This window comes from Chiloscyllium punctatum, chromosome 5 (assembly GCF_047496795.1).
Source record: "Chiloscyllium punctatum isolate Juve2018m chromosome 5, sChiPun1.3, whole genome shotgun sequence".
Classification (NCBI taxonomy): domain Eukaryota; kingdom Metazoa; phylum Chordata; class Chondrichthyes; order Orectolobiformes; family Hemiscylliidae; genus Chiloscyllium; species Chiloscyllium punctatum.
In genome coordinates, this window is record NC_092743.1 from 8,203,381 (window position 1) to 8,221,015 (window position 17,635).

Below are 17,635 nucleotides of genomic sequence, written 5' to 3' on the forward strand. Positions count from 1 at the left end.
ATCCTGCATCATTGCCTAATGCTAGATCTAAGATAGTCTTATCCTCGCCAGTTCCATAATATACCGGTCAAAGAAACTGCTACAAAATCATTCTACAATCTCATTTCAGACCACCCTTGTTGACTTCATTGCCACAGTCTATTTTAAATATAAAGGTCCCCACAGTTATTACATTGACTTGTTTTTTACAACCTCCTATACTGGTTTGTTGAATGCTGTGTCCCTTGCTGTTCGGGAGTCCAGTTATGACCAATTATTTGCTTAATTACTGTTAGGGGGTTCCCACCAACGATTCCCACCAACATTTTTTAACTCTTATTGTTGCTAATTTCCAACCATATGGACTTTATTTCATGATCTTCTGATGCCAGATGTTAGCTCATTGACGGCCTTATACAGCCGTTACAATCAGCGCATTTAGTCTTCCTTTGTTATTGTGCTTTCTGCTCCCAAAATGTGATGTACTCTGGAATATTTATTTTCTAAACTTAATCACTTTAAAATTCCATCTCTGTGATTGTGATTAAATCTGCAGCATATAGTGATGATCCTGGCTGATGTTATAACTGGACAAGATCATATTTTGTTTTGCTTTTATTTCATGAGGTAGTCTTTCACAAGCACACAATGGTGTAGATCGGGTTTTAAACATTAAACAGACATGTATTCTGTAAAAAATGAACTTTGGTAGAATAAACCAAGCTAGTTATGTACAACACAACTTGAAAAGGTTTTGGAAAACAGAAATGCAATCCCATTCATCCCGACTCCATTTATTTGCAGTACTCCAGCACTAGAGAGAGTTCCTTTCTCTATCATATTTATAGGTTTGACTTATCTGTTTCATTCAATTTCTGGTATCGAGAGTTTGATAGCCTTTGTCTTGATTAGTCACACAACTTCAAATAATCACTTCAGGGTTGTAACCAAACACTTCTGCTCTGGAACTGTCAACTTACAATGAGGTAATCCTATTTCCTAACTTTTCTGAACTAACTCCTTGTTCCAGGGAATCTGTTCCTTACATTTAACTTGAACCAGAACATCTTCAAACTGAAAACCTAAAACTTTCCAAGTTGTGGGCTTTTTCTCCCTGAAGCAGAAAACATCACATCTTGATTCTTCTGAACTGAAACCAAAATGATGTTTTTCAATGTTCATGTATCCAACTGTAAATCTGTCACACTGCAAACAAATTCCCTTATCACACCAGTGAACTCCCTCTGCTATACTGGTTTAAAATAGTATGGCACCAGATATACTGGATGTAGGTTTGATCGCTGAGCTGGAAGGTTCATTTTCAGACATTTCATCACCATACTAGGTAACATCTTCAGTGAGGTAAAAGTGAGGACTGTAGATGCTGGAAATCAGAGTCTAGATGAAAGTGGTGCTGGAAAAGCATAGCAGGTCCGATGTGTCCTGATGAAGGGCTTTTGCCTGAAACATCAATTTTCCTGCTCCTCGGATGCTGCCTGACCTGCTGTGCTTTTCCAGCACCACTCTAATCCAGACCCCAACATCTTCAGTGAACCTCCAGACAAAGCACTGCTGATGATTCCTGCTTTCTATTTATGTGTTTGGGTTTCCTTGGGTTGGTGATGTCATTTCTTGTGGTGATGTAATCTCCTATGGTGATGTCATTTCCTGTACTTTTTCTCAGGGAGTGGTAAATCGGGTCCAAGTCAATGTGTTTGTTGATAGAATTTCAGTTGGAATGCCATGCTTCTAGGAATTCTCGTAAAGTCTCTGTTTGCCACATCACCACAGGAAATTACATCACCAACCTCAGGAAACCCAAACATATAAATAGAAAGCAGGAATCATCAGCAGTGCTTCATCTGGAGGCTCACTGAGGATGTTACCTAGTATGGTGACGAAATGTCTGAAAATGAACCTTCCAGCTCAGCGAGCATATCTACATCCAGACCTCAACCTGAGCTACAAATACTCTCAAAACTTGCTACCAGATATACTGACAAGTTAATTATTAAACCACCTCATGCACATAGACCAAAACTTTCATGTCACGAATTCAAAATTCAAAGTCTAAACTAAATAATATTAACATATTTATAAATCACACACCATACATCATAATCTGCAATTGTGGCACTGATTAATTTATCCTATTGCACATGTTTTGTATATTCGGATAAAGACTCTTTCATTTACCTTTAATTCTATTTCCTGCAATGACTTTATTCAGTGTTGCATAAGTTTTATTACCCTCTTTCTCCTTTACTGCCTTATTCTCAGCCACATTGTCAGACTGTTTGGATGCGTTCACCAATCACACATTGCAGGAAGGATCATATCACACTGATTTCAGAGGTTGGGGTTTAAGAGGAGAGAATGGGGAATTTTAGTGGTGTTTTCTTTCAGAAGAGGCTGAGGGGAGTTTTGATTGAAGTCCATCGCATTCTGAAGGATCCTCGACAAAGTGGTTACTTCCACGAGACGAGTGGTTGAGACTCAGAGGATTAGTTGGAAGACGAGGAGTGATATGCTCACACATAGAGTTTGGGGGTTGGGGGGGTGGAGGGTGTTTAAAAGCCACTGTCTGAAGGGCAGACAGAACCTTGTTTTGCAATTAAAGACTACTTGGATGCACACTTAAACCTACAAAGAGCTAGAATTTGGTTCACTTTTGAGAGTCACCGACATAAAAGGTCAAATGGGTTGTTTCTACTCTGGATGATTCCATGATCCAACTGGACAGATGAACAAGCTTCGAGGAGGAAGTGAGGACTGCAGATGCTGGAGATCTGAGCTGAAAATGTGTTGCTGGAAAAGCGCAGCAGGTCAGGCAGCATCCAAGGAGCAAGAGAATCGACGTTTCGGGCATCCTGAAGAAGGGCTGATGCCTGAAACGTCGATTCTCTTGCTCCTTGGATGCTGCCTGACCTGCTGCGCTTTTCCAGCAACACATTTTCAACACAGATGGACAAGCTTGACAGGTTAAACTCTGCCCTGTCCTGTCTCCACAAATAATAGTCTGACAAAAGCCAACTGGGTTTTCCTGGTGAGGTCACTAAGGGCCCAGATACTGAGGAGAACTTTCTTTCTTGTGCTCCATCTGATAGGAACCTTTGATGGCCATTTGGGATGGCAGTTACTGTTTAATGTTGCTTCCAAAAAGTGGCACTTCTGACAGTGCAGCACTCCCCAGTACTGGAATGTCGGCTTGGATATTGTTTTCTTTACTCGTTCACACGATGAGGGCGTCGCTGTCTAGCCCAACATTTACTGCCCATGGATGTAGGTTTGCTTGCTGAGCTGGAAGGTTCATCTCCAGATGTTTCATTACCCTACTAGGTAACATCTTCAGTAGGCCTCAGGCTAAGCAATGCTGAAAATTTCTGCTTTCTATTTATATGTTTGGGTTTCTTTGGGTTGGTGATGTCATTTCCTGTGGTGAAGTCACTTCCTGTTCTTTTTCTCAGGGGGTGGTAGATGGGGTCTAACTCGATGTGTTTGTTGATAGAGTTCCAATTGGAATGCCATGCTTCTAGGAATTCTCATGTGTGTCTTTGTTTGGCTTGTCCTAGGAGTATGGCATTCCAATTGGAACTCTATTAACAAACACATCAAGTTAGACCCCATCTACCAGCCCCTGAGAAAAAGAACAGAAAGTGACTTCACCACAGGCAATGACATCACCACAGGAAATGACATCACCAACCCAAAATAACCCAAGCATATAAATAGAAAGCAGAAATTTTCAGGATTGCTTCGCCTGAGGCCCACTGCAGATGTTACCTAGTAGGGTAATGAAATGTTTGAAAATGAACCGTCCAGCTCAGCGAGCAAACCTACATCCAGAACCTCAACCTGAGCTACAAATCTTCTCAAAACTGGCCATCCCTAATCACCCAGAGGGCAGTTAAGAGTCACCAACATTGCTGTGGGTCTGGAGTCAGACCAGGTAAGGACTGCAGGTTCCTTCCCTAAACGATTTTAGCAAACCAGATGGTTTTTTTCCTGACAGTCAGCAATAAATTCATAGTTAACATTAAATTCTTAATTTCAGATTTTTAAAAATTGAATTCAAATTCCACCATCTGCCATGGCAGGATTCAAACTCGGATCCCCAGAACATTACCCGGCTCTCTGGATTAACAGTCCTGCGCTAATACCACTCGGCCATTATCCCCCAAATTTGTGTCAAGTGGGTTGCTTTCTCCTGGATGGCATCGAGAGTGTGGTGTTGGAAAAGTGCAGCAGGTCATCCCAGGAGCAGGAAAATTGATGTTTCGGGCAAAAGCCTTTTCCTGCCGCGCTTTTCCAGCACCTCACTCTCGACTCTAATCTCCACCATCTGCAGTCCTCCTTTCATCTTCTCCTGGATGGTGTCGAACTTCTTGAGTGTTGTTGGCGTTGCACCCATCCAGACAAGTGCGGAGTATTCCATCACCCTCTCGACTTTTGCCTTCTAGATGGTGGGACAGGCTTTGAGGAGTCAGGAGGTGCGTTACTGACTGCAGAAGATGTTTGAAGATGAATATAACTTCTGTGCTTTTCGTGTTATTGTTGCAACATTGAAACCCAGTGCTGTGTTTGCAAAGGGTGGCACATTTGGTGGGAAATATTTACTTAGCCATTATCAGTTGCTGATGATGTACAAGGAAGAGTCTGAGCTCAGTTAAAGTGACTCCCAGTTAAGCGATGCAGAGGAAAGCTTGTATTGCTGCATAATAGATTTCCTTGATGAAGGGCTTGCGCTCGAAACATCGATCCCCCTGCTTCTTGGTTGTACTTTCTCAGCACCACACTCTTGACTCTGCATAATATATCAGACATTTAAGGTCAGGCATATACCATTCAGTTTGTCCAAACTTCTCCACCACCCAAGCAGCTCTTGGTACTAACTTGATCGCAGTTTTCCATTCTATTTTCCCATTCACTGTTGCTTTTACAGAACCTCACTGCAAACTCCGAACTGGAGGAGAAACAATTCATCTTCCTCCTCGCGAGCCAACAACCCTAGATCCTCAACATTGAATTCACCAGTTCCCAAATCTCACCTCCCCCCAACTCATCCCAGATCCAACCCTCCAACTCAGCACCACCCTATTGACCTGTCCTACTTGTCCATCTTGCTTCCCACCTATCCGCTCCACCTTCCTCTCCGACCTATCACCTCCCATCTGTATCCGCTTATCACCTTCCCACCTGCCTTTCCCCACCCCCACCACGCTTATTTATTTCTCCGCCCCCATCCTCCTCCCCAGTACTGATGAAGGGCTTATGTCCGAAACATCGACTCTCCTGCCCCTCAGATGCTGCCTGCCTGCCACACTCTATCGACTCTGACTCTCCAACGTCCGCAGTCCTCACTATCTCCTGAATACAAAGCTTTGACAATGCATCTGTCTTCTCCATTGGTTCCTCTAGATCTCAGTCTTCAATGCACTCAAGAACTGAGCATCAATAGTTCTTTGAGGTAGATGTACCCAAGATTTTCAGTCCTGAGTGAAGACACTACAGCCCTAATACTCCTTTACTATCCCTTCTCACCTTCCATTCTCTAATACTGAATGTTCTGTACTCAGCAAAGGACTTTGTTTTATCCTTTTGCATTTCTAACTGAATGAATGAATTGCCAAAGGCATGGCCTGATGTTCATTTTTTGAGGAAGGGTCACCAGTTTTGAAATGATAACTCTGTTTCTCTCTGCACAAATGCTGCCAGGCCTGCTGAGATTCTCTCGTACTTTCCGGTATTTTTGCTTGGTGCAGCCGAAATGGCTGACCTCGTATCCTAAGACACACCCTGGTATAAGAACACCTCAATGGTCCTTAAATTAAACCAAATTGCAGTCACAGACCCTCAGGTACTCAGGTCTATTGTACAACTATCTATTCAAATATTAATTATATAATCATACAGTTCAAAAGATGTCAAAGAGTCATCGAGTAATACAGCATGGAAACAGACCCTTTGGTTCAGCCAGTCCATGCCAGTCATACTCCTAAACTAGACTAGCCCCATCTACCTGAACGTGGCTCATATTCCCTCTGAACCTTAATTATACATGTACTGTACCTATCTAAATATCTTTTAAACATTGTAATTGCACATCCACCAGTTTCTCTGGAAGCTCATACCAAACACGAACCACTCTCTGCGTAAAGAAATTGCTCCTGATATCCTTTCTAAATCTCCCTCTTCTCACATTAAAAATATACTCCCTAGTCTGAAATCCCTACCCTCGGGAGAAAACACCCGCCATTCATCTTATCCACGCCCCTCATGATTTTAGAAACCTCTGTAAGGTCACCTCTCAACCTCCAGCGCTCCAGTGAAAAATGTCTCAGCCTATCCAGTCTCTCCTGAAACACAAACCCTCCATACCCAGCAACGTCCTGGTAAATAATGTCCCAACTCCTATACTCAAAAGTCTGAACAATTAAGGTGTGTGCTCAACGCCTTCTTCACCATCGTATCTATACGTGATGGAAACTTCAAAGAATTCTGAATACTAAGGTCTCTTAGGTCTCTCTGTTCTACATCATTGCCCAAGACCCTACTTTTAATTGTATGAGTCTTGTCTTTGTTTTCCCAAAATGCAGTACCTCACATTTATTCAAATTAAACTCCATCTGTCATTTTTCAGCCCACTGACCCATTTGATCCAGATCTCTTTGTAATCTTAGATAACCTTCTTCACTGTCCACTACACCACCAATCTTGGTGTCATCCACAAGCGTACTAACCATGCCCTCTACATTCTCAAGTAAATAATTTCTATAAATGACAAACAAAAATGGTTCTTCAGCCCATCAAGTCTGTAATGTCCAAAAGAAACTAATACCTACACTTGTCCCACTTTCCTGCACTCAGCCCATAACCTGGAATATTATGACATTTTAAGTGCCCATCCAAGTATTTTTTAAAGTTTGTGAGATTTCCTGCCTCATACCCCCTCCCAGGCAGTGCATTCCTGACCCTCACCACCCTCTGGGTGGAAATCTTTTTCCTCAAAATCCCTCTAAACCTTTCACCTTAAAATTATGCCCCCTTATTATTGACCCTTCAATTGTGGGGACTAGCTGATTTCTATCACCCAGTCCAAGCCCCTCATAATTTTATACCCCTCTATCAGATCCCCTCCAACTTTCTCTGCTCCAAATCAGGAATTAAAGCCAATTATGAAATTGTGTTTAATATTTTTAAACTTGCAACATCCAGCTACATTTCTCTAAGAAGTGTCAGAAGGTATGAGAGTCAGAACAATCTCCAGCATAGATGAAGGCCCTTCAGCCCATTGTGTACATGCTAGCCAAAAACAGCCACCTAACCACTCCAAACCCATTTCTTGGCCAACAACCCTGGCATCATCAGTGCATATCAAAATGCTTCTTCAATGTGATGCAGGTTTTTAACTCCTCCCACATTTACAGGCACTGAGTTCCAGATCCCCCACCAGCCTCTGGGTAAAAATGTTTTCCCTACGCCCCCTCTAAACCGCCAGCCCCTTCCCTTAAATCTGTGCCCCCAACCATTGACCTCTCCTTCAAGGGGAAAAGTTTCTTCCTGTCTTGCCCTATCTATGCCCCTCATTATTTAAAGCATCTCAGCCATGTGATGGATTGATTGATTGATTGGTTTATTGTTGTCACATGTACTGAGATACAGTGAAAAGTGTTGTTTTGGATGCTGTATAGGCACCATACAAATGCATCAGGGTAGCAGAAGAGAGTGTGAACATAGTGTTACAGCCGCAGAGAAGGTGCAGAGAGAGAGAGAAATCAGAATTAACATTTGTGAGTTCTGTTCAAAGGTCTGATAACCAGCGGGGAAGAAGCTGTTCATGAATCTGTTCATATATATTTAAACCTTTGTATCTTCTGCTCGATGGAAGAGTGTGGGAGGGAGTAGAAGTGGGTTGGAGTGTTCCTTAATGTCTTTGTTGATTGCTTTCCTGAGGCAGTGGGGAAGTCCTGTCCTAAGGAAAAACAACCCAATCTCTCTTCATCACTGAGACTCTCCAGCCCAGGCAGCATCCTGGTAAATCTCCCTCTGCATCCCCTCCCAGCGCTATCGCATCCCTCCTACAGTGGGGATTCAAGATTTTCATTGTATAGGCCAAACCTAAACATTTAATACAAGTTATTGACTTGACCTTATTGCCTTGCAAATTCTAAAGTGACATACATTGCATGGATCATAATTTATATTTAAATTAAAGTGAAAATCGCTGTCATAAACAATGAATTGCTGGGTCTTGCTGGAACAATTATTTTATTAACCTGGCCACAGGAGGAGCAATTGTTAAATATTTGCAGAACACCACGGGGTTTTCATTTCCCAATCTGTTGATGAATTATTGATAACTGCAATTTTTATTATTGGGGGCATTCATTATTTTCCATTTCCATAATTGAAACCCTTTGGGAGCTAACTAGATGTGAGGGTGATTAATCTCAGCACCTGAAACGTTTTGAACTCACCAGGGGAATAGTCTGACTTTCTTCATTAAAGCAGCGAAACGAGACTTCGTCAGAGGCCCCTTTCCTACTGAAGACCGCAGCACGGCAGCTAGACAAGTGTGTAAAAGTAGCAGGGTGGGGAGGAGGCAGAAATGTCAGTATATGAGAGGGAATGAGGTGAAATGACAGTAGCTTCAGTGCCGAAACATCGGGGGTAAATGTTACAAAGAGAGAATGGTTTATCTTAAGACTGGACCCACAGGAGTTCAGAAGCATGATGGGGATTCCCATAAAAACTTCCAACAGGGTAAACACAGATGTTCCCTATCACAATGGAGTCATAATCCAAGAATATGGGGTGGGCCACTTCGGGCTGAGATGAGGAGAAATGTCTTCACCCAGAGAGTGGGGAGCCTGTGGGAGTCTCTACCACAGGAAGCAGATGAGGCCACAACATTGTGTGTTTTCAAGAAGGAGTTAGATACAGTTCTTAGGGCTGAAGGGAATCAAAGGGTCTGGGGGAGAAAATGGGAAGAGGGGACTGAGTTGGATGATCAGCCGTTGTCATATTGAGTGGGAGAGCAGGCTGGAAGGGCTGAATGGCCTACTCCTGCTCCACATGCCCCATCATCCACCTTAATGACCATGTCCTTGTCAACCTTTCCTCCTACCATTGGGGATTTGCACTCCATCCTGTCCCTCTACCCTCCTCCTTTGTGAGACAACATTTCACTATCACCCACCAGTGGGTTGGAAGGTGTTTGTGGGGATCTCACAAATTCCACCTGCCCAATAGACCCACCTCCCATTTCACAGGAGGTTGCCAATCCCTCCCCTCAATCACTGCCCGCTCTCTAGCTGGTTAAGACCCTTGGGCCAATTACTGGTCACCTAAGGGCCCTTTCCTGTACCCCCCCCCCCCCGCCCCCTCCTACTATTTTACCTTCACCACCCCTGAAAGCAGGCAGCCCACATCAAAAGAGGGTGGCCTGGCAGAATTAGCTGTGAGGGGGTTGGCATCAAGCAAGGGTGAAAGGGGAAGGAATGTAGCAGAAAGTTCCCTTCATTGAGATGGAGCATTCCCTCTGTCGATTGGAGACACTGTTCCTGACCTAAAGTAGCAAGGCGTACGTACTGATGTTCCACCAGTATCATATTGTGTGATTTCGATTAACTCCCAGAGCATAAGGTCACATGATACTGAAGAATTCAATGTACTATCACAGCTCGTGATATTTACTGATGTACGTTACAATCACAGGCACAAAAGCATCTGGGCTCAAGTTTAAACAATGTGGAGGTAAATAGTACACTTCCCTCAACATGTCATGTTCGAATAGCGTGGGGCTGGAAAAGCACAGCTGGTCAGGCAGCACCTGAGGAGTAGGGGAGTCAGCATTTTGGCATAACCCCTCATCGGGAAGGGCTTGTGCCCGAAACGTCGACTCTCCTGCTCCTCGGATGCTGCCTGAACTGCTGTGCTTTTCCAGCACCACACTCTCGACTCTGATTTCCAGCACCTGCAGTCCTCACTTTTACCTCAGCATGTTATGCTTCATGGGGACTGAGCTTAGTAAGATGGAGATCGAGGCCTTTGTACAACTAGATCACATGACATCATGAGTATGTGTTATGACCTACTGGGGAGCACAGCATAAATCGAATCCCTCTATTCCAGGAGATGGACAAAATGTTAAAGTTTTTTTAAGATATGTACAATACCCCATTTTACCCGACTTTCAGACCAAGTTTGTGAAACAGCACAAACCTGGCTTCTGTGCTGAACATGAAGAATAATTTATTTTAAGTAATTAGGTTATAGCCACAGATAAACACATACCAACCACAGCTCTCTAACACTACTTGATGTTCAAACTTCCACTGATTTAACAGAAGTACAGAAATGCTGTTTTACCTGGAAAATGTTCTTGATTCATCAATTCAAGTGTCACACCAACTGATGCAGGAAAGATAGCTAGTTCTCTTCAAGTTTAAACAGAGTCTTTTGTAATTGCAGAGAACAGTCTGCTTCCACTGCTTCATTTGTGTCTTCTCTGCTCTCGCTCTCTCTCTCTCTCTCTCTCTCTCTGCGTCTCTATGACTTACTTTCAGTTCCAACCTGCTCGGTTAGCATGGAACTCACTCATAACCAATTACTGATTCTCTAAACATTGCAAGAGCTCATAGCCACAATATACAGAGTTCACAATAGATATCAAATTCCTTCACTGAATCCCTACAGTGTGGAAACAGGCCATTCAGCCCAACAAGTCCCACCAACTCTCTGAAGAGCATCCCACGCAGACATGGGGAGATGTGCAAACTCCACACAGACAGTCACCGAAGAGTGGAATTGAACCCGGTTCCCTGGTGCTGTGAGGCAGCCGTGCTAACCACTGAGCCACCGTGATATCAAATGATACATCCATCGTGACAAATTCCACCATTTTTGTAAAAAAAGCTCATTTTAACTTGCAGTCTCAGTTTTTGAAGACTCAGAAATAAATAGACACCGTTCTTACACATGTCCATTAAGGATATGTTCCCTTGTGGGTCAGTTAGCTCAGTTGGTGGGCCAATGGTTTGCAATGAAGGGTGATGCCAATAGTGTTGGCTCAATCCTGACATCAGGTGAGGTTACCATGAAGGACTGGCAAGTGGGACTAGATTGGGTTGGGATATCTGGTCAGTGTGGACGAGTTGGACCAAAGGGTCTGTATCCATGCTGTACATCTCTATGACTCTATGACTGTCCTTCCTAACTTCATTCCTCAGCAGGGGAGCGATACCCTTCAGCAGCCAGATCTGATAAGACTATGGTGACTTCACCTTTGATTTGAAGATGTCGGTGTTGGACTGGGGTGGTCAAGTTAAAAATCCCACAACACCAGGTTATAGTCCAACAGGTTTATTTGGAAGCACTAGCTTTCGGAGCGACGCTCCTTCATCAGGTGGTTGTGGAGTATGAGATTGTAAGACACAGAATTTATAGCAAAAGTTTACAGAGTGATGTAACTGAAGTTATATATTGAAAAAGACCTGGATTGTTGTTAATTCTCTCATCCTTTAGAATGAGCATATTGGTTTCAGTTCTTTCATTTGTAAATCGCAAATCTTTTAAAAGTTACATTCTCCCAATGTTGGGGAAGTCCAGAACTAGGGGGTCATGTAGTTTAAGAATAAGGGTAAGCCATTCAGGACTGCAATGAGGAAGAATTTCTTCACCTAGGGAGCTGTGAACCTGTGGAATTCTCCCCCACAGGAAGCTGTTGGGGCTGGTTTGTTAGATAGATTCAAGAGGGAGCTGGGCGTGACCCTTGGGGCTAAAGGGATCAAAGGGTACGGAGAGAGAGTGGGAATGGAATAGTGAGATTGCTATGATGATATTGAATGGTGGAGCAAGTTCGAAGGGCAGAATGGCCTACTCCTGCATCTATGTTTCAGACATAACACAACCGCTCGCAAGGCCATTTCTTTCTCTTTAATCGTCTCAAACATGGCATCCATCCTCCCTCGCCCGCCAACCCGAACCCACTTTGCACACTGACCCGGCCAATACTCTGGACTTGCTTGAGCTGCTCTTCATCTTCAGGGATGGGCTGCAGTCCCAGCAGCATCCACCACACCGAGTTGGCGCTGCTGAGACAATGGAGTCGCCGATTGCCCCTTGATCCCTCTAAAGGTGGGTGCTCCCCCCCCCAAGATGGTCGCAGCGTCTCACCCTCCCTCAGCCACGTTACCCTCTGCTGGACATTAACACACCTTTGTGTGATGGGGCAGGTATGCCCACCAGCAGAAAGCTCCTGATCCTGGTGTCCAGCTGTTGATCACAGTTGGTCTCTCTTCTGTTCCATTTATGTGCAAGAACAACAAATATCTTAAACCAAGAAAAACCCACCAAACCCAGTTCTGAAGGCTCAATAACCTTACATTCTCACTATCTTTGGGGCCGCACGGTGGCTCAGTGGCTAACAGTGCTGCCTCACAACACCAGGGACCTGGGTTTGATTCCACCCTTGGGCGACTGTCTGTGTGGAGTTTGTACATTCTGTCTGTGTCTGCTTGGGTTTCCTCCCACAGTCTAAAGATGTGCAGGTTAGGCGGATTGACCATGGGAAATGCAAGGATGTAGGATAGGGGGATGGTCTGGGTGGAATACTGTTCGGAGGGTCAGTGTAGGTTGAATGGCCTATTTGCACACTGTGGACATTCAATGATTCCAGACATCTTGACCTGAATAGCAACAGTCTTACAGAAGAGTTTGATGGTGCAATTTCTTTCTCTCTATTATATAGCTCCCAAACCCATCCTGTTGCATCAATTGGTTGCTATGTTTCCTAAGTGACATCAGCAATGACACTTGAATAAAACAAATAATTGCTGGCAATGTGCAATGGGACACCTTAAAGTTATAAAAGGTACTATATAAATGTCGGCCTTTTGTCTCCCATGGTAGAATCATTAATGATACGTTTCCGCTCAGCGCACAGCTGAGGTGTTGAATGTTGAAGGAATGATGACAGATCTGATGCTCCCTCTGAAATGGAGGGGATCTGTTTTGAAGTGGTACCTCAGCCATCACTGAATAGAAATATGTCTGCAAGCTGGGGGATGGGAAAGTGGCTAGAACAAATTCCTTAAATGAAAGGCAGCTCAAGCAGAGAGATGGAGTGAAAAAACACAGCTGGAGAGAAGAAAGCTGTGGGACTTTGATTTCTCCTTTAATTAGCTGCCTCACACCACTCAGACCCATAGCGTCTGTTCAGATTCCTGTGTGTGTGTGTGTGTGTGTGTGTGTATGTCTGTGTGTGTGTGTGTATGTCTGTGTGTGTGTGTGTCTCTGTGTGTGTGTATGTCTGTGTGTGTGTGTATGTCTGTGTGTGTGTGTGTATGTCTGTGTGTATGTGTGTGTGTGTCTCTGTGTGTGTGTGTGTGTGTCTGTGTGTGTCTGTGTATGTGTGTGTCTGTGTGTGTGTAGGTGTTTATGAGTGTCAGTGTATATGTCTGTGTCTGCGTGCATGCGTGTTTGTGTTTATGTGAGAGAGTGAGAGAGAATATGCCTTTGAGAGGGTATATGGCATGTGCACTGGTGTGTTTGAATATCTGGTATGTTTTGTGCCTGTGTGATTGTCTTCCCTAAAGGACATTAATGAACCAAATGGGTATTTCCAACAATCAACAATATATTCATAATCATCATTAGGCTCTTAATTCCAGATGTTTATTGAATTCAAATTCTATCATCTGTCATCCATTCACGCCCCAGAATGATACCTAGCTTTCTAGATTAATAGTCATAGAGTCAGAGAGAATAGAAACAGTCCCTTCGACCCACTAACAAACACCAATCTACACTAATTTACCTGTGCTTCTGCTGTAACTTACTCTGTCCTGACATTTTAAGCGCTCAGCCAGGTGATTCTTAAATGTTACACAAGTATCCACCTCCCCCACCCTCTCAGGCAGCATGTTCCATATTCCTACCACCATCTAGATGAAAAGAAAATGTTTGTTCAGATTTCCCCCAAACCACTTACCCCTCGCCTTAAACTTGCACCTCTGGTCTTAGACACATCTACCAAGGGGAAAAGATTTGCAAGATCTACTTTGTGCCTCTCACAATGTTGTATACCCCAACCAGATCTCCTCTCAGCATCCTCTGCTCCAACCAAAACCAATCCCAGCCTATCCAATCTCTCCTCATAACTGAGGCTTTTCTTCCCAGGCAATTTCTTGATGACTCTCGTGTGCACTCTCTGCAGTGTAATCACGTCCTTCTGCTCATGTGGCACACAGTATTCCAGCTGTGGATGAGCCAATGTTTTATAAAGTTTGACAAGACTTCCTTGCTCGAATGTTCTAAAGGCAAACATCCCATATACTCGTTTCCCCACCATGTCTATCTGTGCTGACACCTTCGGAGATCTATGGACTTGAATACCAAGGCCCCTTTGTTCCTCAGTACTCCCTAGGGACCTCCCATACATTGTGTAAATCCTTCCCTTTTTAAGACCTCCCAAAATGCATCACTTATCAGGATTAAATTCCATCAGGTCACTCCTGATGAAGGGCTTATGCCCGAAATGCCGACTCTCCTGCTCCTCGGATGCTGCCTGCTTTTCCAGCACCACGCTCTCGACTCTGATCTCCTGCATCTGCTGGCCTCACTTTATCCCAGTAATTGGAGATGGAGGATCTGGATTGGCGCAGGCTTGGAGGGCCGAAGGGCCTGTGCTGTAATTTACTTTGTTCTTTGTTTGTTTAATTCTATCTGCCTGACCCTGCCCCCTTTTACTGGCTGATCAATATCAGATTACAGCCTTACTATCAACAACATCAGCAATGTTTGTGTCATCTGCAAACTTACTAAGTATATCTTCTCCATTCAAATCCAAATTGTTAATGTAAATTGCAAACAGCAATGGGTCCCAGCAGCTATCCCTGTGGTACACCACTGGTCACAGGCTTCCAATCACTGAAATGACCCTCCACCATCACCCTTGGCCTATTTTATGCCAATTATGGATCCAGGTTACTAACTGTCTTGGATCCAATGGGCTCTTACCTTTTGGACCAGCCTTCCATGTGGGATTCTGTCAAAGGCCTGACTGAAGTCCACGTAAACAGTGTCAACTGAACTATTCTCATGAATGTATTTAATCACCTTTTCACAAACACCAAACTAACTTAGGACAGGCAGCGTTTCTCTCTAACAGAAACACAAACAGAGGTTGCTGAAAAAGCTCAGCAGGTCTAGCAGCATTTGTGAAGAGAAATCAGCGTTATCATTTTGGGTCCAGTGTCCCTTCCTTCTCAGAACAGCGCAGCGGGGCTATGTTTATCAACAGTAATTGAAAAATAAAACACAAATAGAGTCATAGAGTTGTACAGCATGGAAACCGACCCTTCAGTCCAACCCGTCCACGCCGACCAGATATCCCAACCCAATCTAGTCCCACCTGCCAGCACCCGGCCCATATCCCTCCAAACCCTTCCTATTCATATACCCATCCGAATGCCTCTTAAATGTTGCAATTGTACCAGCCTCCACCACTTCCTCTGGCAGCTCATTCCATACATGTACCACCTTCTGTGTGAAAACGTTGCCCCTTAGGTCTCTTTTATATCTTTATCAGTTGTGAATTTCACTGTTTGTTAATTTTCCCAGACGCACTCTGATGTCCAGCGATACATGAATTCAAACAGCAAAGGTAGTAACTGTGCAGGTTCACTGTGGTGTCAGTTTCTCTGTCTCTCTCTCTCTCTCTCTCTCTCCTGCACTGTCTTCACCATGTGCTCCCTTTGTCTGCTCTTCTCCCTTTTAAACTGCTGTTGTTTTGACTTTTTTTTCCCAAAGTTCCAAAACAATACAACAGCATATAAAACAGGAATTGCTGCTACTGGAATTCGAGGTAGTCACCTCCAACACCTAAAATACCTTAAAAAAAGATGATCCAACACAGTATGATATAATGTTCAACACTGACTGGTTTATTCTTAGACGATCATCATGGAGAGGGATTAACATGGGCAGTCAAAGCCAATAGTTCTGGTTTGCAAAATATTGAGTTGAAGGAAATTTCTGCACATCCAGTACTAGATGTTGGGTAAACAATTTGACAATTAGCAGGGGGTGGGGGGGGGCGGAGGTTGCGAGAGATGGGGGAGGGGAGGTGACAGAAATTGCTGTTACGAGATACACCAAAAACTGGTGCATTTTCAGATGATATTGCCATGCAAATGTAAAGTCTTACAAGACTCTTACTGGAGAGAGGTGTTGTGAAGGTACCAGTGTTGGACTGGGGTGGACAAAGTTAAAAATCACACAACGCCAACAGTCAAACAGGTTTATTTGGAAATACTAGAGAGAGAGAGAGAGAGAGAGAGAGAGAGAGCGAGAGAGAGATAGCCCCTGGTGGTCTAACCTGAGGGTCACCACAAGGCAAGGGGAAAAGGTTGAGAAGGAGGTTCCTTCATGATAACTTCAGCAGTGCAGGAATCGAACCCATGAGCACCACAAACCAGCCATCCAGGCAACTGAGCTAACCAAACCCATGCAAAGGGCCTGACGAAAGGAGAGGTTTCCATTGCCTAAATGGACAAGATTCCCACAAGTTGTCACAGCACTAAGCAATCCCCCTGAGTGATTAGGAGTGAACTGCCCCCCCCCCCCCCCCCTTCTTCACTCACCTTCCTCAGTTGATAGAATAAGGATCTTCTCCCTTGTGAATACCTTGCCCACAGATCACATAAAAATATTCTTTAAATGGAATCACTTTAATCAAGCTTTATTATGTTAGAAAGAAAGGGAAGTATATCATTTTTTAACAAAGTTACTTAAAAAAAGAGAGAGGAAATATTAACAGAACACACTGCTGAGAGATTTGGCGTGGGAATCAAGGGAAGAAATGAAGGGAGATTCCAGAAGAAGAGTCATGTTGGATTCGATACATTAGCTCTGTCTCTCTCTCCATGGATTCTGCCAGCCCTGCTGAGTTTCTCCAGCATTCTCCACGCTTGTCAATGATTGGAGGAAATGGGTTCAAATCTCACTCTGGTAGGATGATGAAATTTGAACTCAGTAAAAATCTAGAATAAAAAAAACAGTCAAATGGCAACAATTATCAATTGTCTGTTGTTGATTAACCATTGTCAATTGTTGAAAAAAGCCCATCCAATTCACTGATGTCCTTTAGCGAGGGAAACCTGTTAATTTACCCAGTCTGGCCCATATGTGACTCCAGACCCACAGCAATGGAGTTGACTCTTAACTGCCCTCTGGGCAATTAGGGATGGGCAATAAATGCTGCCCTAGCCAGTGATGCCCACATCCTGCGAATGAATGAAAAACAGAGTTCTGGAATACGAACTCACTTGTAGTGAAGAAATAGTGATGCATTCCCAAGTAATTTGAAGGGGAACTTGCAGGAGGTGACGCTGCCCTTGTCTTTTTGGATGGACATGGTCGTGGGTTTGGAAGGTGCTGTCTGAGGGGCTTTGATGAATTTCTGCAGTGCATCTTGTCGATAGTACACACTGCTGCTACCGAACCTCGGTGGCTGAAGGAGTAAAGTCGAAGGTATTAGATGTAAAATGAAATAAATGGATTAATAAAAGGAGCCTGGAACCCACTGCCCGCGGTGGTGGTGGTGGAGGCAAATACAACAAGGGCATTTATGGGACTTTGAGCTAAGGAAATG